This window comes from Canis aureus, chromosome 37 (assembly GCF_053574225.1).
Source record: "Canis aureus isolate CA01 chromosome 37, VMU_Caureus_v.1.0, whole genome shotgun sequence".
NCBI classification, from domain to species: Eukaryota; Metazoa; Chordata; class Mammalia; order Carnivora; family Canidae; genus Canis; species Canis aureus.
Window position 1 is genome coordinate 23,927,909 of NC_135647.1, and position 24,286 is coordinate 23,952,194.

Genomic DNA, 24,286 nt, shown 5'->3' on the forward strand with positions numbered 1-24,286 from the left:
ACATATGTGAGTACAGAAATCAAATGTTGCTTCAAATTGAGCGTAGTTAGGATGTATGATTTTTTTTTCCGGTTAATAGGTAGACAATTTTGACAGTTCATGGGATAATTAAATATATACAATTAAGAGGTAAGAACAAACTGGCAAAACCAGGAATACAGGGAGGATATTACGAGGAGACAGACAGGTAATTAGTTTCCCGCACCTTTCACAACAAATCATCCCAACTTGTGTGGCTTAAAATAACAGAAATATATTCACTCACAGTTCTGGGGGCCTGAAGTCCAAATCCAAGATTTCAACAGGGCCAAGCTGTCTCCAGAAGCTCTAGGAGGGAATGCGTTCCTTGTCCTTTCTAGCTCCTGACGGCTCCTGGTGCTCCTGGGCTTGTGGCTGCATCCTCCAATCTCTGCCTTCACAGCTGTATGGCTTCCTCTTCTTTTGTCTGTCTCTTTTTTTTTTTTTAATTTATTTATGATAGTCACACAGAGAGAGAGAGAGAGAGGCAGAGACACAGGCAGAGGGAGAAGCAGGCTCCATGCACTGGGAGCCCGACGTGGGATTTGATCCCGGGTCTCCAGGATAGCACCCTGGGCCAAAGGCAGGCGCTAAACCGCTGCGCCACCCAGGGATCCCCCTTGTCTGTCTCTTATGAGGACACTTGTCTTGGATTTAGGATTTACCAGATAATCCAGGATGATCTCCACATCTTGAGACCCTTACCCTTAGCTCAAATTACATCTGCAAAGCCCCTTTTTCCAAATAAGGTCATCTTCGCAGGTTCTGGGAATTATGCGGTAGACAATAGATGGGGCTTCCATTTTCTACTAAATTTTATTAAATTCCATCCAGTGTCCAAACTCCTTTATTCTCTCCTCTTAGTTGCATAACTATTGCAACTTAAGCCACTGTGAGTCTCCAGCATTAGTTTTACCATATCATTTTGGGTCACAAGCTCACAAAAGACTACATTTTTTAAAAAGATGATTGTCAAACCAGATGCCAGAAGTTCTCCTGAGACACTCTATAATTCAAACCACAGGCTCCTCGGGCTATGTTTTAAGGACAGTCCTATAATAAAAATACTGTGTGTACTTCCTCTTGGCCTTCCAGAAGCTAGTGGCACAAAAACCCATCACCTGTGAGCAGGCAAGATTCTGGACCCTGTTGGGTGACTACAGAGCAAGTTCCTGCTTGAAATCTGTTCTCCGCCAAGAAATAGTCACTGTGCCCACAGCCCCAAGACCAGCGGGTTCCAGGGACATAGCCTGTTATATAAGGTGTGTCTACGGAAAAAAAAAGAATTTTTAAAAGAATATCCCATTTCTTTAATCTTTCGTTCCTCATTGCTGAAAGAACTCCAAAAAAACAAAAAAAAGTAATTCGTTTGGGCCAGCGGAAGAGCGAGACTGGGGTTTATTTCTGTTTAATTTCCAAAATGCAAACAACGAAAAGAAAACTGATTTTCTTTGCATCCCAGATTGGTCAGGGCTGAAGTTTGTTGCACGGCTGTCAGTGAAAACATATCGGATAGTGACCCAGATGGCATAAGGCAGTATGCCCAGAGAAAGGGAGAAATGTAAAAAGGATCAGAAAGGCCAAATAAAAGAAAAGGAGTTATTTTTTTGTTTTGTTTTAAAGATTTTTTTTTTTTTTTTAGAGAGACAGAGATTGCAGGAACAGGAAGAGGGGCAGAGGGAGAGGGAGAGAGAGAGAGAATCTCAAGCAGATGGCCCAGAGAGCTTGGAGCCCAATGCAGGGCTTGGATCCAGGACACCAAGATCATGATCTGAACTGAAATCAAGAGTCAACCACTTAACCAACTGAGCTATCAAGGTGTCCCAAGAAAAGAACTTTTAAGCAAAAAAATATTTAAATATATATATATATAGGTATAATAAGTATATTTTCTCATTTTAATGGATCAAACATCTCTGTTCATTTATTACATTTTGTTCTTCTTCATTCCAGTGAAGATTCTGTGACTCAGACTATAAAATAACTAATAGTGCTTTTTATTGCCATAAATCAGCCATATTTCCATCAATGTGCCACAAAACATGAGGAAACTATCATCACTATTTTTTAAAGAATTAATTTAACCCATTGTATAACATCTCTTCAGCAACATTAGCACAGGTATGAACCCAAACCCTCAGTTACTATGCTCGTATGCAAGACTAGCATCTGTCTGACTTCTGTTTGGTGGGGAGAGCTTCTGTTTCACTTTACTTTTTACATTTTGCAAATGCTTTTTAGTTTTTCAAACATGTTCTTTTAACATATATATATGGCATACATACATACATATATATGACATATATATACACACATATATATGGCATATATATATACATATATGGCAGATAGATAGATAAATGCCTCAAGTAGTTGAAGAAATGAGGAAAGGCTCCAAGTAAAAACCACCTTTGCTTCTCTGTTTTTTGTTTTTTGTTTTTTTCTGGATATTTTGAACAATTTAATCATACATGTATTCATATAAATATCTCCATCAATCCATATAGGTATCATAACATTTATCTCTATTTTTTCATTTGCATTTCTGTTGAAAACTTCTTTACTTAAAAACAAAAATCTTGCAATAAAGCATTCCCTTGAATACAAATTCCATTAATAGGCCAGAATTATGTAGGAAGTAAAGTGAGTGAGGACTAGTATTATTCACTTATACTTAAAGATTAATACCATATTATTAAATTTTCAGTTCCTATTATTAAAATTACATTTATATCCTGTTCAACCGCCTGGATTTAAAAAAATCAGTTCTTAAGAAGCCCAAATGCAGAACAAACTATAATACTTAGAACGAATTGCCTCCATTACTCCACAAAAATAAAGCATATAATGTAAATGGTAAAGGTTGCAGAGAACAGCTGGAAAATATTGCCCTCTTGATAGAAGTTACCTTAATTGTGAAATCATTCCCAAGCCAGGATGTCATCATTTAAATTTGCTTTTCTGTCCCCTGGGCAATATTTCACTATTCTGTGTCTAACTAATAAAGTTTATCTCAGTTGTTTATTGACAGTTATTGATGTCAGTTGCCAAACCAGTAAAATACATAAGCTCTATTATTTATCACAAGAAATATGTGTGTTTTATAGACATTTATGGTAAAATTTTTGTGCCTTTTATAGGTTCTGTAACCAATACCAAGTCTCTAAACATCTAAGACAGCTTCTGCCCTAAGGGCACCATTTCCCAGCTGTTGCATTAAATGTAAGTCACTACTTATTTTGTAAGGTTTTTAAAATTAATACATGTTATAACTCTACATTTAATTAGAACTCCATTCACCCCATCGGGCACCTACTAGGTGCCAAGTGCCACGTCAGGTCTAGGGGATAAATAAGATCTTACCAGTGCAGGAGGACTCAAGTTCCCTGATCTTCTAGATGGTGCAGTCTATTGGACACTGAAATGCTGAGAAAAGAACAATGAGGATATGTCTGCCAGCTTTTTCTGAAATCATAATTTTAAACAGAACCTCTTTACTGGGGAGTTTACAAGGCAATTATCAAACAGAAAGAAGGTTATAATTAAAATAAAATGATAATAATAATATTTTGATAACATCACAGATAAGAGTCTGTTCTGAGGAATAGAATCAGGTAATATCTACAACGAATCAAGTAAATAGCAAGTGAGACCATTAGGGGCCTGGCTTGCAACACAGCCAAACATTTCAGTGTGGTTTTCTTTTTTCTTCTCTCTCTCTCTCTCTCTTTTTTTTTTTTTTTTTTTTTTTTTTTTTTTGAGAAAGAAAGAGAGCACTGCCCTGAAGGAGCAGAGGAGAGGGAGAAAGAGACCCTTAAGCAGGCTCCACACCCAGCACAGAGCTGGACTCAATCACCCAATCCTGAGGTCATAACCTGAGCTGAAAGCAAGAGTCAGATGCTTAACCAACTGGGCCTAGATGCAGATGAGTTCCATTTATATGCAAATACAATTGAGTCTCTTTATTTGCAGAATTAGCCAATATTGAACCAATGCTCCCAGGGGCAATCCAAGATCCGTTCGTTCCTTCGAGCTTCTGGTCACCTTTTTATCAGCAGATCAACACATGACCTTTCATGTGCATTGTTGTTTAAAGACACCTTCTTTAATAATGTAATGTTGGTCCTTGTCATTGAACTCATCTTGAGAGCATTAGAATTCACGCCTGAATGAAATGCCTCTACAACACGTGTTTTCTCCCTGAGGCACATCACAGCTTTCTTGCACTCTGCTTGGGGATCACTTTAAATAGCAAAATCACCAATAAAATGCACAAAAATGCAGAAACTGGGGCACTAAATAGACCATGAAAATGACACTTATTTATAGCATGAGCTGAACCAAGGCGTCAGAGCGTCATCTTGCTCAACCTCACCTTGGACCATGTCCATCAGTTGACTCAAATTTTTTGATGTTCTGTGCATGTCTACGAATGACCACAAAGCCCTGAATGTGTTGATCTGAGGGTTACAAATAAATTTTACCAAGCAGGTGAATTCACAAATTCAGTAGCAAATAATGAGGATCGATGACATGTGAGATGTCAAGACATTTTTAAACCTTTCAATGTGAAAATGTTCAAACATACACAAAAGAGGAAAGAACATTAATATTTATTTCTATTGGAATCTCATTTCAAAATTGCATCTATGCGCTACATGTTTCAGAAGGTGAAATCTGTGCTTGCCCTCTTCAGAGAACAGAAGGATTAGCACATAGCCTGTCTGGCTAATCAGCAGATGACCTGGTATTTGCACAGTTGAGTTCTTTGAAAGTCAGGAATGAACAGAAACCATACTGACCATATCATTACAAACAAACAGGAGTCATACTGGAGAACTGGTTGTAATATAAATACATTAAAAAAATAAGCCTTTTATTTGAAAAAAAATAGGGACTAGTGGGGGGAAAAAGGGATTTATTCATCAAGGATATATAAATTCTATTTCATGTCAGAGTCCTGCATGAGACCGGAGTTGACGGCATCCAGCAACTGATAATGAGGCAGCGACCATTGTGTTTGAAAAGCATTTTGATGGACTCTGGACAACTTAACAATACTATTGAAAACTGATCCAAAAAAGCTGGCCCACGCAAGTCTCCTGGTTGGAAATAGATGGACGGAGTGTGGGCTAGATGGGTGTGGAATTACTACTCTGAGATATTTTGTAATTTTAAACTGAAACCTCTTTATCCAGGAGTTCACATTGCCAACTGCCAAAACTACAAGAGAATTATAATAATGACGATAAAAACCAAAGAAATTGTTCTCTTGGGGCAAAAGACATTTAGGATTCTTTAAGTTTCACATTCGTGTATTTTTAAAAATTTCTTCCCATAAAATGTCACAGCACAGTAAGTACTCCTACCATAAAATCGCACAGATAATTCCTAAGCAGTTTTGTTTTCGATCTCACATTCCTGAAATGAATACAGAAATTGAAACATCTGCCCTGTGCATGTGAATTTCAGACCCTGGGCACATACCTTCGCAGACTTGCAGAGCCTAACACATTCTTAACCAAAGACCACTTGGATTACCTTTCCCTCCTCTGTTCATGCCATTCTCCATAGCAGGAAAATGTATCATGTATCATATCATTTGCCCCAAACCAATTTTTCCAAGTTTCATGGTCATCATCTCCCTATTCCTGGAACAGAACAGCCTTGCAAAGTTTGCCAACAGTAATTCAGACTTGGGCTGCTAGTCACTTCCTAGACAGGGCTGTCTTGACGACCAGTACCTGGTTTCCCAACATTCCACTCTATGTAATAAGACGTTGCTGCCCTGTCGTGTGGATAGATGTTTGAGTAGGATGCAAGAGAGAAAGGTTTCTACGCAGCCTCAATTATCTACCCCTGACTAGTCAGGACAGACAGCAGTAATTGGGATAATGGTTTTGTGGGTGGGTGGGGGTGGGGGGACAAAATTTAGGAAGCCAGGAACTAAATAGGAGACTGGCCACATGTTAAACTACGTCTCTCTCTTATAGCACCAGGATGGGGGAAGGGTGGGGAGGATGTTAGGGAGAAGTCGTCCAGGATCAAATTAGGGTGGCTAGCTTTGTCCTTCATCAGCCCTGTGCTGGCTCATTTCCTGGACCGTTCAATCTATCTTCATTTTTCCGGCACTTGACATTTGCCTGCAACAAGGCATTCCTAGTATGATCCAAGAATGTCTTTTATTTACGTTATGATATTCAACACAGCCCTCATTTCTTAATTCACATAAGTAAAGACATCTTAAACTTCTCATTTTAGCATAAAGCAATATTCTGTGCTCTGATCAAAGACGGTAACTCCTGGGTTCCTTATGCCTGCTTAATTTCAATACAGGGTACTCCTTCAGAGAATTAGTGTTTTTATTTCTAAAAGAAAGCATAGTAGGGAATAGCAGGCACTAAGCCTATGACTTCAACAAAGAATCAGATGTCAAATTTGAAATAATCATCTCAAGATTAAATGTGCCTTCTGAAAGGATCGGTAATAATTAGGTAGCGGCCACTTTACTCATCCAATTGGATTATTTTCCTTAGTGACATTTTTATCTTGGTTTTGGAAAGTGTAGAGTGTCCAAAGAATGAGTTCCTTATTCAAAACATTTTAATATTAACTTCGACTTCACTTTGGAGGAAATGTTTTCTACCAAAATTAGATAGACATAGCTATTTATGCATAATTACTCAATATTGTTGATGCTTAAAAAATGTAGTGAAATTAGGAGCTTTTTCCTACCCAAAGAGAAATACCATCATGATAGTCCCTTCCCCAGCTCAGCTTCTTCACATTCCATATTCATAATTTTCTAAATCAAGGGTGATGTGTAATTCATATATTAATCATACATCCAGGGGATCCAGTCACCACTCTTTGATTCTGTGTGTATGCGAGTGTGTATGTGTGTGTGTGTGTGTGTGAACCCTATATATTCCATGTGTGTGTGTGAACCCTATATACTCCACCAGCTATTTCCTTACTGATTCTTTAACACAACGGAACCATTCACAGATGGAGACATATACGTACATGTAGGATATATATATCCTCAGGTATTTTTGCCATGTAGACAAAATCTGGGCTTTATCTATTTGATTTGCTTGTCCTGAAGTTTCGCTGGCCACAGGCTGGGTTACATTGCTCAGTCTTTCCACTGACTAAAGCTATTGGGAAAGCCATTCATATTGGCTCTGTGTTTGGAGAGGGGAACAAAATACTATAATTTGAGTTCAACAGAGCATGGCCAGAACATATGTACATTACCCAGAGTGCAGGAAGGGCACTTGGCCAGGAGAAGCATATGCATAGAGACAGGGAGCTCTTTCTACTTGCCTGGGCACTTTTCTGGGCCTACTGCTCCCTCCCTTTGACCATAGTTAGTTTTTCCTTGATGGAGCCTGCCTGCCTGCCTTACCCTAGCATTGCTAATTAAGAAGGACAAGAGGACAGATTCGCACGGTCACTCCTTCATTTATTCCTTTATTCAAGTAGCATGCTTAAGGGCATACTATGCGCCAGACACAGTAGGCTCTAGAGCCACCACGGTGAGCCAAACAGACACAGACCCGGCCTTCGTGACTCCCATAGTCCAATGGGGGAGACAGACATGAAGCAAACATCACAATCAATTCATTGATAAACTACCACGGTATAGGCACAGAGTACTGGGTGAATAGCCTGTTGGGCGTCCTGTGGCTCTTCCTAAAGAGCCTAAATCCTAAAACCCTCCTGGCGTCTAAGCTGCAGACTATTCTACTGTGAGTTGCTGGCGTACTGGGAGAATGACCTGGAAGGCGAGCAGAACTGGAAACTGCTTGTAACCGTGTGTTTTTCTCCGGTATCTAAATTCTACATATTAAATCCTGGTCTTGTTGAGAATCGTGCCCTTTCACTGGCTGGATCGGTAAGAATGTTTACCATATCTGTAGTGAGCTAGAGTTTCAAAGCACTCCCACATTCTGAGTCAGTGGTTTACATCCTTCTTTTTATTTTTTTGGAACAAAGCAGGATATTAACTAACTCGTAAGCTATTCATTTGGTCTTCACAACCACCCTGTGAGGTAGATAGGGCCTGTTTCTTATAGATTATTTCATTTATATTTTATTGCTTGACTGATTGATAGATTAGTGTATAGATAAGGAAATGGAAATTTCCACAGGAGGTGACTAGCTCAAGTCTATACAGTCAGGAGGCTGGGACAAGGGGTCTCACCACTATGGCAGTCACTTTTCTACTTGATTCGTATGTTGGATTTTACAAGAGTGACTACATGTTTGCATAACTTGACCACTCGGTGAAATGCTTCTTCCCTTGTTTTTAATGAGGTTGTGCAAGAGAAGACTGCCAAATAAGTAAAGTTTGTAAACATTTAAACATAGATGTATTTTTTACATCACCTGGTGCAGTTAGGGCAGGGCAGAGAGGTCGACACTTTGTCCTCTCCATGAATATACTTTCTTTATATTTATAACGATATAAGCAAATTCACATCAATCCATTTTTCCCCCACAACTCATAATAATTTAGTTAGGAGTTAGTTGCATGAGGCAGCTTTTTGGTTTTTTGTTCAGGGAACACTACGGACATGCAACTGAGTCCTCAAGACGCATTCCTGCCTTGGTTCCTAAAGTCCACCTCCAGTGCATGTCCTGAGGCAGAAAGTTAGATTAAGATTGCCTGCAGTTATCTCAAATAATGCAAATTAACGTCGCTACAATGATGTATGTCAACGAAGAGGAATAGGATGGGCTTGGACACTTTGCGCCCAGTGGGCTCTATGAATGCGTACCTGAATGTCACATGTCAAAAACACAGTTTGGCATTGAGAAAATGTAGTAGGAAAAGCTGTAATTCCGCTACACACACAAATTGTGTAAGCTGATTTCACAAGGCTGCAGGTTCCATCGTAGATGCTTCTCATTGGAAATAGCTTTGTGGGCAGGCTGGGTGGCTCAGCGGATTAGCGCTGCCTTGAGCCCGGGGTGGGATCCTGGAGGCCTGGGATCAAATCCCATGTCAGGCTCCCTGCATGGAGCCTGCTTCTCCCTCTGCCTGTGTCTTTGCCCCTCTCTGTGTGTCTCTCATGAATAAATGAATAAAATTAAAAAAAAATGAAATGCTTTGGGCAGCCCCGGTGGCACAGGGGTTTAGCGCTGCCTGCAGCCCAGGGTGTGGTCCTGGGGACCCAGGATCAAGTCCCACATCAGGCTCCCTGCATGGAGCCTGCTTCTCCCTCTGCCTGTGTCCCTGCCTCTCTCTCTCTCTCTCTCTCTCTCTCTCTGTGTGTGTGTGTCTCTCATGAATAAATAAATAAAATCTTTTAAAAAAATTTAAAAAAAAAGGAAATAGCTTTGTGATGGGTCACTTGCCAAATGAGTTTACTACCTCAGAAGGTAACTAAGGAAATGAAATGATGAATTTACATCTATCATTTGTTTTTAGTTATCAGCATAATAGTCATCAATAATTTATTTTAATAAACAATGATAATTCTATCATTGACCATTTATTGTTTTTATATGAAATTTTGTATGTCTTGGTGATACCAATTCTTTTTGTATTGGTAGATGCAGAGTCTATTAAATTGCTGGTAGTTTGTACCTGTTTACAAAAATCCACTAAGAGCCAGGATGCCTTTATATTTCTTTTTCATAACTTTGCCCACTTTTCAGCAGCTCACAAGCCCAAAAACTTTATGAAGGTGTACCCTCCCCAGAGGTACATGCTGCTTCTAGCATATGGCAGGTGCTGGATAAGTATCACAAGAAGGAGCGGGAAACCTTACACAATTGTCTTAGGTACCACTGTTGTAAAGCGAAATATTCGAGGAACTCGTTGCCTCAATGTGTTAAGACCCCTTGGATTATGTGCATTTAAAAGAGGCCTGGGCGGGGGGGGGGGGGGGGGGGGGGGGGGGGGGCTCAGTTGGATAAGCATCTGCTTTCAGCTCAGGTCATGACCCCAGGGCCCTGGAATGGAGCCCCAGGTTGGGCTCCCTGCTCGGTGGGGAGCCTGCTTCTCCCTGGGCCCCCTCCCCTTCTTGAGCTCTCACCCTCCCTCACTCTTTCTCGAATAAATACAATCCTTAAGGTAAATTAGTAAATAAAACACAGGAGGCCTTCCTCACCAGGGCATTGTTGAACACCCCCAGGGACAACTCTAATACAGGACCCATAAGCCCAGTTCTGGAAATCACATCTTCCTGCCGTCCTCCCTCCTGTTCTCGCCGCCCTCGTTCCTTCTTTCTCACCCTCACTACCTCCTCCTTTCCCTCTTTCCTTCCTTCCGTCCCTCCTATGTCTTGGGGCATCCCAGGAGCCTCGCTGGGGGCCACGCTGCAGAACCGAGGCTCACGAATGACTTAGGGGTGTGCCCTGGGCCACAGGGCCGCGAGCAGCTCCAGCAGGACCCTGCGGGCACCTGAAGCAGGCCGAGTCCCCGGGAGGGGTGCGCGCCCCCTGAGCCCCCTGAGCCCCCTGAGCCCCCTGAGCCCGCGCCAGGGCCGCCCCGCGGAGAGGCGCGCACCGGAGCCACCGGCGGGCGCTGGGGTCGGCCGCGGCACCGGGGCGCCCCTCCAGCCGACGAGCGTGTCCAGCGCTGTCCTGGGGGACCTTGCTGCGGCCCGTGTGCGGCCCCGGAGCAGGGCCGGACCCGCCGCAGAGCGCACGAGCACACGTGCTCCGGGGACCGGGGACCGGCGAGCGCTCCGCGGGGACCCGGGGCGGGGGGGGGGAACGACCGCCGCTGCCCGCCTCGGCGCCCCTGCCTCCCCGGGGGCCCGGAGCCACGGGGCGCGGCGGGCTCGGCCGGGTGGGGGGGTCCTCGCGGCTGCTCCCGGCCCGCCCGACCCCGACCCTGGGGCCTCCCGCCCGCGTGTGCGAGGCCCTGCGTGTGCCAGAGCGCCTGCGTGTGTGCAAAAGCCCCGTGCGTGTGCAAGGGCTCCGCGTATGCGAGGGTGCGGCAGGCGACGCGTGTTTTGCTTTGTTTCAAATGTCGAGATCTTGGAACCACGGTCCCGTGCATGTTCCCGGTCTCCACCCGCGGGAGGCGGTCAGGCTTCCTCCCGGGGAGCCCGCGTCCCTCTCTCCCCCGACACCGCGACCTCCCCCCCAGCCCGCGTCCCTCTCTCCCCCATCACCGCGTCCTTCCCCCCCAGCCCACGTCCCCCCCCAGCCCGCGTCCCTCTCTCCCCCGTCCCCGCATCCTTCCCCCCCAGCCCGCGTCCCTCTCTCCCCCATCACCGTGTCCTTCATCCCCCCGCATCCCTCTCTCCCCCATCACCGCATCCTTCACCCCCCGCCCCGCGTCCCTCTCTCCCCTGTCACCGCGTCCTTCACCCCCCGCATCCCTCTCTCCCCCGTCACCGCGTCCTCCCCCCGCCCGCATCCTTCTCTCCCCCGTCACCACATCCTCCCCCCCAGCCCATGTCCCTCTCGCTGCCCTGTGTCCGCGTCCTTCATCCCCCCCTCTCCATCACCTCCGTCCTCAGGGGCCTGGTCTCTGCGCCTCCACCATGTATACACAGGCAATGTGTGCCTGAGTGTGCCTGGGTGTGCAGGAGGAGCACAGGCATACCAGGTGTGTACTTACTGGGAATGGAGGCAATGCGTGTGGCATGTGCTCAAGTGTGTGCACGTGTGGGCCTGTGTGCGCTGTGGGGTGTGTGTGTGTGCTCATAGTCGTTGGGGTGCGGTGCTGCCAGGTATGCAGGTGTGGTGGGCGTGTTCCATGCGTGCCCCTGTATGTGCGCAGGGTGTGTGTGCAACCAGAGGCACATGCTCCTGGCACCGGCAGGGGAATTTGTACCCCAGACAAAGCCCTGGTCGTTCGCACCTGCACTTCTGCGGTCAGGGTGGGAGCGCACGGCTTCCACTTGTCCCATCACAGAGAGAAGTTGCCCCCCCGCCCCCCCCCCAGGCACGCACCCAGGAGAGGCACAGAAACACACGGATTGACTGGTTTTTCTGCGTTTTCTATTATGCTGGCTACATCAGTGACTATCAACTATAAATTAGCACATCTTTTTTCCCCCCACTCTTTCTAACTTGTCCATGTCTGTTGCCTTGGAACCAAAGAGAAAGTAGCTGAGAAGAAAGGAAAAGTAGGATAGTAAGGGAGATAAATATAGAAAGGTAAAAAAAGAGATTTAAGACCTGAAACCAGGAGTGAGCAAAAGAGACCCTTCTTGGCCAGCAGCGCCCACACGTGCCAAGGAGGAGGCCGCCCTCGAAGCACCGGAAACCCCAAACAATTGCCCAAGTGTCTCAGAGGATGCATGAATTAATGGCTCCAGGCCTGTCGACACTCCCTCACTAGCACGTTCTCACCTGTGGCATGTCGGCCAGCCCACATTTGCAGGTTCAAAGCTGGCTTTGTATACCCGTTCCCTTGTGAAATGTGCTGAATTTTCCCCATATGCACACTTTTACATAATTGTTGCAGGTTCTTGCACTTAATGAGAATAACGTGATGCTCGTGGAAAGAAGCCCCAGGTGTTCTGGAACAGTGGTCTTTCAGATAAGGGCTTTTGGGGGTGGGGAGGACACAACCGTGGAATGTCACCTGTTAGACGTTGCACCCACATTCATAGCTTGCCCTCAATCCCAATTTTCCAGAAGATGAAACCAAATCAAATTATTAGTGTTGCTGAACACTGAACTGGCATAAATGACAGTAGCAAGAAGTACAAGAGCTTTTGTGAGTGTGCTGGTTTCCCCATAAAATGTTGTACTAAATAAACTTCTGACCTCCATTTCCATCTGTCTAGGGATTTTAAACATGTTCAATAGATTCATTCACAGAATGTTCCAGCGAGAGGGGACTTTAGCGGTCATCTGGTGCAAACACCTCATTTTCAGATGAGAAACTGAGGTCCAAATGTATATAATAACTTGCCCAAGGGGCCTTGGGAAGTTTGAGAGAACCAGGTTGGGGACAGAAAGCCTGCTCTCTGCACCCAGTTTCCACGTGCACCCATCACGAACGTGAGCGCCCACGTGATGGAGAGCAAGCTGGATCAGGACTGTGATCAAGGGGGTCAGAGGGCCTTTCCCAAAAGCTTCATTTAAAGATGTGCTTTTAAGTTAATCTGTTTGCAAATCCCCCCCCCCCCCCCCCCCCCCGCCTTCAGCACCTTGTCGTGCCAGCTCCAGGAAAGAGTTTGGGCACAGTTTGTCCCACACAGACGTTCAGTAGAGTCCACCCAAGCAGACCTCACTCATAAAGCATTTCCTTTAAAATAAATCTCCCAAAGTGTAAGGTACCCTTTCCACTCTCAGTCAAGGGCATCTGTTATCTAATTGACCTGACGGAGGAAAGCAGAGAAAGTATCATGAAGGAGCATTCTCGAACTTGAAATTCAGCATTTTTAAACTCCTGTGAAACGCGTGTGTGTGCATTTGTCTTGCTCACAGAAAGAAATATGAGAGCAAAGTTTCCTTCTTTGAGGGAAGGAGAAAGAGGCCAATATATTACAAGCTCAGAGCATAAGAGAGTTTGGCAAATACAGACTGGTCTGTCTGTTTTATTACTTTTGAGATTATGTGGAAACTAGGTGGGTGGGAAAGTATAACTTCCTCCTGTGCTGGCTTTAAAAAAAAAAAAAAAAGATGTAGCATCAAATGTCAATCGACCTCAAGCAATGAGCTATCACAAAGACGATGTCTAAATTCTTTGACATGGACCCCAGGCCAGAAAAGAAAAAGCTTAAAGGCAAGAGTTTGCAAATATCTCAGTGACATATGATCATCATATCCACAGACATCTTCGTCTTTTCCTTCCTCAAAAGTTTCCAATAATATACCTAGCCACAGGCTCTCTATCGTGCCTCCAGAGTTCCTCCTATCCTGCTGGCTTATCTAACTCCTACCATATTTAAAGTCTCAACCCGAATCTGATTTCTTTCAAGATGCCTTTCCTGCCTCCTGATTTACCTTACTTTCCCCCTCTTGCAGGATCCCGTAGTGCTTGGGTGTACCTTCCCACACTTGCAGAAAGCCTTTGCAGGCCTAGGCTGGATGTTATCTAAGCATAGGAAGCATGGCTTCCTGTTCCCAACTGTTGCCCTAGCTCCCAGCCAAATACTTGGCCATAGAAAACTCTAGGCGGATATTTGTTGGAAAGATAGATGGGCACATGCCCTTTCTAGATTCAGACACTGTGTGCAAAATACCTCTTTTCAAACTATAGAAGGAAAATACCTTCTTTTTCTCAAGACCTGTTTCCTTGACCACTTTCCTCCAGTGAAGCACGATTGAACCTTGGATAACGTGAGGCTTGGGGCATAGTCAAAATCCACATAGAATTTTACTCCCCAAAACCTTAACTACAAACAATCTATTCTTGACCAGAAGCCTTACCAATCACATAAACAGCCAGTAAGCACATATTCTGTGTGTTATATGTATTATATACTGTGCATTTACAGTACTATATTTATCAAAAAAAATCTGCCCATAAATGAACCTGCGCAGTTCAAACCCATGTTATCCAAGGATCAACTGTAGTTTTTAAATAGAAACATAGGAGTGTGGAAGACAAGCCAAACTAGCTGTCATTTACACTGGCCAAAAATGGGACATTCCCATGAAAAGTTGGTTCACAGAGGGTTAGGGACACTTTGAATTCCCAGTGTTGAAATAAAGTAGACCTCTAAATTCTAGCTCCACGTGACTTTGAGTCAAGAACTGTATCTGATTCATCTTTGGTTTCCTAATAGATTTTCAATAAAGTCTGTTGAATAATACCCATTTTTCACATAGACCAAGAAAACACCTGTAGGTGACATCAATGTACAAATTAGATCAACTGATCAACTATAAATGAATTTGCCTTAGCTGGTAAGTTGTTCCCTCTAATTTTATGCTAGTGCTAAACACCTAGTGTCTGGTAGTATGAAGTGATCTAAGGTACCCCAGAAACAATAATCTGTGCATATATTCTGAATCATCTAAATACCCACCTGCCATAACTTAGCATTGCCAACACCCACTTCTGCATTGGGCTTTATGAGGGCATTAGTGCCAAAAAAGTATTCCCTTAATTTCAACAAGCTATTAAAGTAACAGATTTATCACATAAATAAAGGGCATGCAAACTCTTTCTGCAAAGGGTCAGGTGGAAAATATGTCAGGTCTTGCTGGCCTTTCCATTTCTGTTGCATTTGCTCAGCTTGGTCAATGTAGTATGAAAGCAGCCATAAACAACACAGAAAAAAATGAGCATGGCTGGGTTCTAATAAAACTTTATTTACAAAAACAGTTTGCAGATTGCATTTGTCTCACCTCTGATCTAAAGATGCATGGAGCCCAGTGAAGGCCAGACAACTGGAGAGTGTCACAGCGACACTTGCCAGTGGTTTGAGTAGAGAGAAATGATGGGAGAATGGAAGGTGATACGGCGGTCATACCAGATTAAAAATGGGAAAAAACTGAACCTTAGCTGCCAATACCATATTCACAGTGAAAGCCATGATTTGGTATAGAGTCACTTACAGAATTGATTGAGATACAAACCTTTATAAATATAAACTTATAAAATGTTATAATGTACGTGTGGAATTTATAAGAAGGCTTGTACATGGTTTTACAACTGTACATACTTAAGTATTAAAACAAAGATAAGGGATCCCTGGGTGGCGCAGCGGTTTGGCGCCTGCCTTTGGCCCGGGGCGCGATCCTGGAGACCCGGGATCGAATCCCACGTCGGGCTCCCAGTGCGTGGAGCCTGCTTCTCCCTCTGCCTGTGTCTCTGCCCCTCTCTCTCTCTCTCTCTGTGACTATCATAAATAAAAAATAAAAAAATAAAAAAAAATAAAACAAAGATAATTTATTTATAAGCTGGGAGATTCTGCGAGAAAAAAAATTTTTTTTCTCTAAAAGATGTTTGGCCATTTGCCAAGGTTGAGAATCACTGGTCTAGATGAAAACTGCTCTCTACCGACCCACAACAGCTTCACCATACGTGGAGTCTCAACCACATGTCTGGTGTCTTTTTGGCCTGTTTGGTTTGGTTTCATCGAGTTTGAACACCTCAACCTGTTGACGTGGAAGGGAGAAAGCACTCACGCTTCCAGGTCTTTCTCGAGAAAAAGTGTCATGAGGTTTGTAACCTGGTGCGTAAGTGGGTGTCCAAGTGCGCTCACGCACACAAGCGCCTCAAGCAAGCGAGCGTTTGGGGGACTCCGGCGCGTGTCGGCGGCTGGCTCTCTCCAGGCCTCAGCCTCTCCACAGTGCCCCATGTTTCACCGTCGAGTGCAATTTTGCTGCTGTGGGGTTTTTGTAAATATTCTTAATCAGATTAGGAAAGTTTCCATTCCCAGCTTGCTGGGAGTTTTTATCGTGAAGGAGTGTTGAATTTAGTCCAGTTTTTTTTTTCTTCTTCATCCATCAAGATGGTCATATGGTTTCCCCTTTTTACTAGTAATCTGATGAATTACACTGATTGAGTCTCAAATGTTAAAGCGCTCTGATTCCTGGAATAAACCACACTTGAACATGATGTATTATCCTTTTTTATATATCGCTGGATTCAGTTTGCTAATATTTTGTTAGAAAACTGAGTTTCTTATAATTTTCCATTCCTGTAATGTCCTTTTCAGGTATTGATATTCAGAGTAGACTGGCATCATAAAAAGAGAAAGTTTCCCCTTTTTTCCTATGTTCTGGAAAAGTTTCTGAAACATCATTATTGTTTCATCCTTAAATGTTTGGAAGAATTGACCAGGGAAAGCATCTGGACCTAATTTTATCTCATATAAAAGATCCTACAAATCCTTACTTCATTTTTTTCATAATAGGAAAAAGTCTACATAGAAATCAGATCGTGAACCTCCTAGTACCTCCCGCACTGTACCTCCCAACGCCCACTACTCTCCCCCTCACTCTGGTCCCCAGGATGTGAAGGACCATGGGACCCAACACCACCACAGCTTCATTGTGGTAAGTCCTCCAGCACACCACAGCTCCACAATAAGCAACCAGAGGCCAGTGGGATAGTTACCAAAATACTGTTTGACGTGCTTCACTCTCAGCTTTGTACTCTAGGCATCCAAACCTTGTAAAACCAAAAGTTCCAAGGGCCCTTGAATCAGTCAAAATTAATCATATTTTGCTAGGATAACAAATAACCCCAGAATCTCGGGGACTTACTCCATCAGAGATTTTCCACTTGATCATGGGAGATGACCACTTCAGCTCACTCTAGCTGTGCTCTTGAGCTCTCGGGGACTCAGCTAATGGAGCGGGTCCCAGCTGGAGCATGGCTATCATTGGAGCCGAAGGAAAGAGAATGCAGAGAACCATGTCTGGCTGCCAAAGCTACCCTCCAAAAATAGCAGGTGTCACTCCCACTTTCGGTCATTCCACTAACCAAAACAGGTCACATCCAAACAGCCCAGCAGGGTGGGGATTTATCTATGAACGAGCAACAGGGCTTGGACCAGATTTAGAGCACTCACTCTCCATGTCTCTCCTGCCCCCACACTGTCCCCCTGCCACTTAGTCTTGAACAAGTTGTCTTACCTCTTGAACCAATTGTTTCATCTTCTAAAGAAATAAATATGTTTCGCATGGGCACTCGTGACAATGTGTGTTTAAGATGCACTCTACTAGGCACGGAGTAAGCACTCAGTACTGTCGGTTATTAATATGATTTCTCATTGTGTGCAATAATTCTTAACGGGGGGGGGAGGCAGAAAGGAAATGGAGAAAAAAGAGAATGGCAAAACACTATCCTGAAAGTTTTAGAGTTTTAGGTGAAACAACACTTGCCACAATCTCCGGCCCAACACATGCGTACACACATCTGTAAACACATACATGTACAGGACTAAGGGCCTACAGAGGGATTCTTCTGGCAGTATTGACCTTCTGAGTCCACCTGGTTCCAATGGGAATAAGTGAATGGCCCAGAATTGCCTTAGGCCGCAGATCCCGCTTGTCTCAGGCTGCTTATCAAAGAGCCAGATTTCAGTGGTGCTAGAGCAATCTGACTCCAGCGGGGAAGCACAGCTTTGACATACTTCAGGCATATTTTGTTGATTCTGTAGAGAAAACACCCAAAATGCACTTTACGGAGTGCTTGCATCTAAGTCCCAGTCTTACTTGGTACAATCAGTAGAAGGGACATCTCACTCCCTCATCCCTGTTGCTAAAAGTGAATGTACGTTCACTTGTCTTTTGATAAAACAATATCTCAGTCTCCTGCTGGGGCTCCGCCAGCCCCTGCCAGCTCCAGCATCAGGCCCTGGCTGAGTTGACCTGTCAGTGAGTCCCGCTCTAGGGTTTGGCCAGAGAGTGCATGACCACCTGAGGTGGTAAGGCTGGGGCACCTGTTTGCTGGGACTTGTGGGAAACAAGAACATTCTATCCCTTCAGAGGGGGCTTCCAGGAGCAAATTCCTTCCTCTCTCGAAGGGTAGGCTGTGAGGGTGTGAACCCTGGAGATGCCACTGTCATTTACATCAGAGACTCCCAACTTCAGCTCTATTGACATTTGGACCAGATGATTCTTTGTGGGTGGAGGGGGGGGCCATCCTGTGCAAAAAAGGATGTTGAGCAGCATCCCTGACCTCTACTCATTAAATACACATTCTCAGTTATGACAACCAAAAATATCTCTGGACATTGCCAGATGTCTCCTGTGGGGCTAAACCAGTCCAAGTTGAGAACCATTGCTTTATGCTAAAGCCAGTTCCAGCATTTTCTGTCATTTGCAACAAACAAAGCTGTTACAGCACGTGTGAATGATACCCCGTGACCATGTCTTAAAAGTATTTTGAAGTGGGAGAGTATAAATTCAGTTCCAGCAGCGAACCTCATGTTTGCTTGTTTCTGAGCCATTTCCTTTAAATAAACTTTAAGCTTGCTTTCATGTATAAGGTTCTAGTCTGGAAGACCACCGTTAAAATACTGACCTGGTTTCAGTATCATATATGGTTGTAAGAAGAGACACCAACTTTGAAAAAGTAGTCTAAACACATATTTGTAATCGGGCCCATGAATTTCTAGGAAACAGTGCATCCGCACAGAAGGAAGAGTAAGATTAAGAGATGAGCAAAGTCATTATATTCTAATTCTTAGCAAAAGAATTAGGTCAGTTGCAGAAAAAGGACAAGAAAAAACCATCAGTCCCAGGAGCCAGAGGGAGGGCTGTGTACCCATCCCGGACAGTCAGTGATGCGATGCAGATGCCTCCCAGAGAGAGATGAGCCCTTGGACCTAAGCCACTCTCCTCTGCCAAGGGCGGGACTCAAAGAGGGGCTCAGCTGAGGGCTGGCGGCCACCAACACGAATGGGGCTGAAAGTATCTGTCGGCACCATGAGAACGTGAGTGGCGTGGGCCCACCGGCCTGCGTGGCCCATCCAAGCAGGACAGCATCCTCTCCAAGGCTCCGCTGAATGTTTAACATGAAACATAAATCTTGCATCACTAGGTTATTGGCTTCAGGAGGGCCTGGATCTTATCTCTCTACTTATCATCATATCCCTAGCACCCGGAACACAGCTTTGCACGCGGGAAGGGCTCGACGAAAAACTACGGGCCACTTAGCACCAAGACAAAAAAGTGTTGCCTCACAAATGCTGAGACCTCGATTACCGCGAGCGCCAGCACCATTCCAGGGCTCTCCGTGGGGGTAGCTGCATGGAAATTTTCTACCACTCAATTGTATGGCTTCATTATTTCTTTTAGGAGTTATAAAATCTTACAAATGTAGGTATAAAGTCCATCTGAAGCAGCATAACCACCCACCCGCAGAGGCATCTCAAGGCTGGTGCCAGGCCACTCTTCGGAGAGTGCGGGAAGGGGCAGTGGACAGCACCCCCCAATGATGGAATGAGACAGAAAGCACCTCCCGCATCACCCCCTCCTTGGGGGACACGGGGCCTCTTGGCACCCAGCACAGGCCTTCCAGTCGGGCCAGCTGGGTGAGAGAAACACACACTGAGATGGCTGGGGTTCCGCTGCGGAAAGGGGGTGGAGCATTTGGACAGCTCTTTGGAAAGCTGTAAAATAAAATGCAGCTCAGAACACATGGGGTTTGATCAAACAGAGCCTCTCCTAAGAGCCAGGCTGGGCGAAGGGACCTAAAGCGAGACGCTACAGGCCAGCCTTTGCCTCACATGCATCCGTGTGTTATTTCATTCTACTTGGGAAGAGAACCAAGTTGCCAGGATAGGAGTGTGGGGTGTGTGTGTGTGTGTGTGTGTGTGTGTGTCCATGCTGGCACTGGTGCCTTCCACAGGATATTTATTTCTCAGTTAGAACAATACTTTCTCATTTTTATTATTTTCCTTAGTTCAAGTAGATGCTCTCCCCGATGGTCCTTTCCAGTTATAATTACAATTATAAACCAAGACCGGGGGTCACTAATTTCCTTTTTATTTGAAAGATTAATATTTTTTAAATGAGTCATTTGGTTTTTGTTTGTTTGTTTTACCTTCCAAAGAGGAGCCGTCATCAGGCTCTCCGCGGGCCAACAGGAGACAAGTAGCGTGCTCCGCTTGAACATAGAGTGTGCTGGTTGCCAGATTATGTTTTTTAATTTTTAACTTAAATTTGTGTTTGAATAGTCCGTGCTTGGAAATGATACGTAAGTCAAAAGCCTAGAGGAAAGTTGAATTTCTGTCCTCTGTCCTTATCCCTGAGCTATCAAGTTTTCTCCCGGAGAGACGCCTGGACAACTCACTGTTACCAAATTTTTATTGTTGTTGTTTTTTGCTCTTTTTTATACAAGTGGAAGTTTACACTGTTACCCTGTTCTGCACCTTGCATTTCACTTCCCAAAAAACCTTGGAGATCACTCCGTATCAGTGCAATTTCCTCCTTTTTTTTCATACCTACAAAGTATTAGCATTTAAGTTTTTTCCAATCAGAGGCTGTTATCATTTATAACTTTGTAGACATGTCATTTTGCACATGTGCAAGTAGAGTTGCATTAAAAATGCTCAAAGTGTTTACTGTTTTTATAGATAAAAGCAAACCCGTCTCCATCCTAGAGATTATAAATGATATACGTTCCTTCCAACAATATATGAGGCTTCTTTTTCTTTTTTTACTTTTTTCCCTGATAAAATCTGTTTGCTTTTTTTTCTTAACTCTCTGGCTCTCTGGCTTTCTGATAGGTCAAAAATGGTATTTCTGAGGGAAATGGGTAGATGGGTATGACAAAATAAGACTGGCTGTGATAAATGCTGAAGCTCCGTGATGGGTACAGACAGGGGGAGTTGATTAAACTGTTCTGTCTACTTCAGCACACATTTGAAGTTTTCCACAATAAAAACGTTTTGGGAAAAGAGACATTGATTTGTATTTGCTTTTTCAAGACCTGCTTATTTATATCCTTTTCCCATTTTTTTATTAAGTTGTTGAAAACTCTTTTAATTGATTCATAAGAAGTATTTTCAATATTAGAAAAACTAGCCCTTTGCTCATAAAATGGTTTATAAAGATTTTTCCTATTTTCTCCTTTTCCTTTTGAACTTTCAGAATTTATATATATATAATATATATTTATTTATAATATATATAAATATATAAAGGACCATCGTTCTGGGGAGAATATATATATATGCTACATATATATATAATTGCATTTAACAATCTTTGTTTTATGACTTTTAAGTGTTGTATCACAATAGGAAGACTTTTCTCCTTCAAAGATTATTTTTAAAATTCATGATCTCTTATAGTATTTTCATTGTTCCATTTGTTTAGCATTTAAAGCTCTAGTGGGTCTAGAATTTATAGGGAGCTAATATTTGAGACAGGGATCCAGTTTTATTCAGATATTTGTTCTGTTGTCCTAACAGCATTTATTATATGATCCATTTATTCCACGTGGATTTTATGTCCCCTTTATCAAATACTGAAACCTGAAATCTCTGAAGGTTTTAGGGCCTGCCTATTTGGGCCTGCCTCTTGTAATTTTTCCTGGGATAGCTAAAACCCATGATTTCTTTCTCTTATCTAATTGCATTGGCTAGTACCACCAAAACGATGCTAATTAATAATAGTAATTGTGGACATCCTTGTCTTGTTCCTAACTTTAGTGAGAATATTTGTATTCCTCCATAAAGCATGATGCTGGTTTGAGATTGAAATAGGTATCTTTTAGGGACACTTGGGTGGCTCAGTGGTTGGGAATCTGCCTTTGGTTCAGGGTGTGATCCCAGGTCCAGGGATCGAGTCCCATATTAGATTCCCTGGAGGGAGCATGCTTTTCCATCTGCCTATGTCTCTGCCTTTCTCTCTGTGTCTCTCATGAATAAATAATAATAACAACAACAACAATAATAATAATAAATAAATAGGTATCTTTTATTTTAAGGAAATATCCAACTATTGCTCATTTCAAACTAAAGTATTGAACTATTACCAATTTCAACTCCAAGGTCTCAGTGGCTTAAACAAATAAAGATGGTTTTGGTTTGTTTGTTTGTTTGTTTATAACTCACATCATAAATCATAGCCCACCATGGACCATGGGGCAGTGTGAGAGCTCTGCTCTCTGCAGTCACTTAGGGACCCATGTTCCTTCCATCTACTGGTGCTATCATTTCCCAGAGCCTCAGAGGCCTCCTTGAACTCTCTGCATCTGGATGGCAGAAAACAGGAGAGAACATGCAGGAAATTGTACGGGAGATGGTCTATGGGTCAGGCCTAGAGATGCCTGATAGCTCTTCTGTCCGCATTTCATTGACCAGAACCCCTCCCTGCAAGAGAAGCTGAACAATGTTGCCTGTCTTTGTGCCCAACTTCACAGAGAAGGAAAGGAAACAATTTGGTGACTGCTCTGCTATGTACATTATCCCTATTATTTACCTCTCTACATTTTTACCCATATACACATATATGCATATTTTTATGTGTATAAATACTTGGTTTTCTATACCGATCAGGACTAGCTAGGTAGGTTATGCTGCAGTTAACAGACAACTTAAATATCTCAGCTTATTCCTTACTACAAATCATTATATTCCAGCACAGCTCAGAGGAGTGGTTCTGCTCATCCTAGTTATTCAGGGACTCCAGACGGATGGAGAGACCAAGCTTCTATGATAACTGTGGTAGGTGAGCAAAAGGCTAGAAAATCAGGCACTATATTTTGTTGACCTAAAGCAAATTATATGCTATGACTAAATGCTGAAACAAGGAAATGCAGTTCTATGTACTCAGATGTAGGAAGTAAACCAGATATAGGTCACCCATGGAGATGTCTGCCCCACACAGAGTGTATGCAACTGTAGACAAGTGTTCCAAAGCCTATTGCACGTATAATCTGCAAGTGCTCTTGTGTATTAACATAGTTGGAAAACACGGAAATACACCTCACTCCAAAGATAGGATAAAATATTTAAGAACTTGCTAAAACCTTGGTCTACTTGGGTCTGTATCAATACCATTAACCACTAAGCTCAACAGAGCCTGTCTAACAAGAATGTATCTGTATTTGTTTTTTTTGTAAAATGGATAAATCAACCTTAATAGATTGTACTAACCCATTCTACAGTCTCCATGCCAATGACTAACATTTTCTGGGGCTAAAGACTTTAGTTCAGTTGGATTCTGTCAAATACCATAGAAAGGTCAAAACTAAACTCTGTTAGCAATGATTTGTGTAATTTAAATACAAAACAAAAAAAATCTCTTAAGTCATTAAATTTTCAATAGTTCTTCTCCTCCAAGTTATAGAAACAAATTACCCCTCTTTTCTTTATGTACTGCCAGACACAAAGGATTACAAGAAAGCATAAATATTCCAGGGAAAGAAGTCAGCCGAGAAATGTGAATTAAATTCCTACTATGTGCAAAAGCTCTTGGAATGTGAGTGATTTGTTTTTCCACTTGCAAGCATTATTCAAGTTCCTAACCAGAGCTGTACTGGTCATTGGATACATCAGAATAGGTCGCTATGAAATCTGACTTAAAAATGCGATTTGGAATAGATAGTCTTCCAAGGTTTTTTAAAAGGAAGCATAGCATGTACATTATAGAATAATCATCACCTGTTATCCTTCCCTCTTTTTTTTTTTTAGTTCTTTAGAAATGATATTTAGAAACAGTGACTCTACCCTGACCAAGTGTTTGAGCAAATGATCTGAGCTAAACAGTTGGCCCTTCTGTTAAAGAGAAAGGGGACAGAGAGGACTTTGGGGACTTCCCCGGAGTACCCAGGACTCCATTTGCTCCCCCTGTCTGGCCTCCGTCTGTGTTTCCAACCCGCCTTGTCCCCTTCTGTGCCCCTTCAGCTAACATTTACAGAGAACCACCG

General features: G+C 43.3%; 2 long non-coding RNA genes across 2 annotated transcripts in view; one reads left to right on the top strand and one right to left on the bottom strand.

Moving 5' to 3' along the window:
• LOC144306633 (uncharacterized) lies at nucleotides 1–17,288 on the bottom strand. The gene is made up of 3 exons (XR_013373729.1): nucleotides 17,164–17,288; nucleotides 3,382–3,444; nucleotides 1–1,286 (listed from the first exon to the last, which is right to left on the bottom strand). It is a non-coding gene; the product is annotated as an uncharacterized LOC144306633 (long non-coding RNA).
• The window catches only part of LOC144306632 (uncharacterized), an 18,744-nt gene continuing 9,233 nt past the window's right edge, over nucleotides 14,776–24,286 (top strand). Inside the window, exons 1-2 of the long non-coding RNA XR_013373728.1 lie at nucleotides 14,776–14,853; nucleotides 16,812–16,953. This is a non-coding gene — a long non-coding RNA (uncharacterized LOC144306632). The remainder of the gene's footprint in view (nucleotides 14,854–16,811; nucleotides 16,954–24,286) is intronic.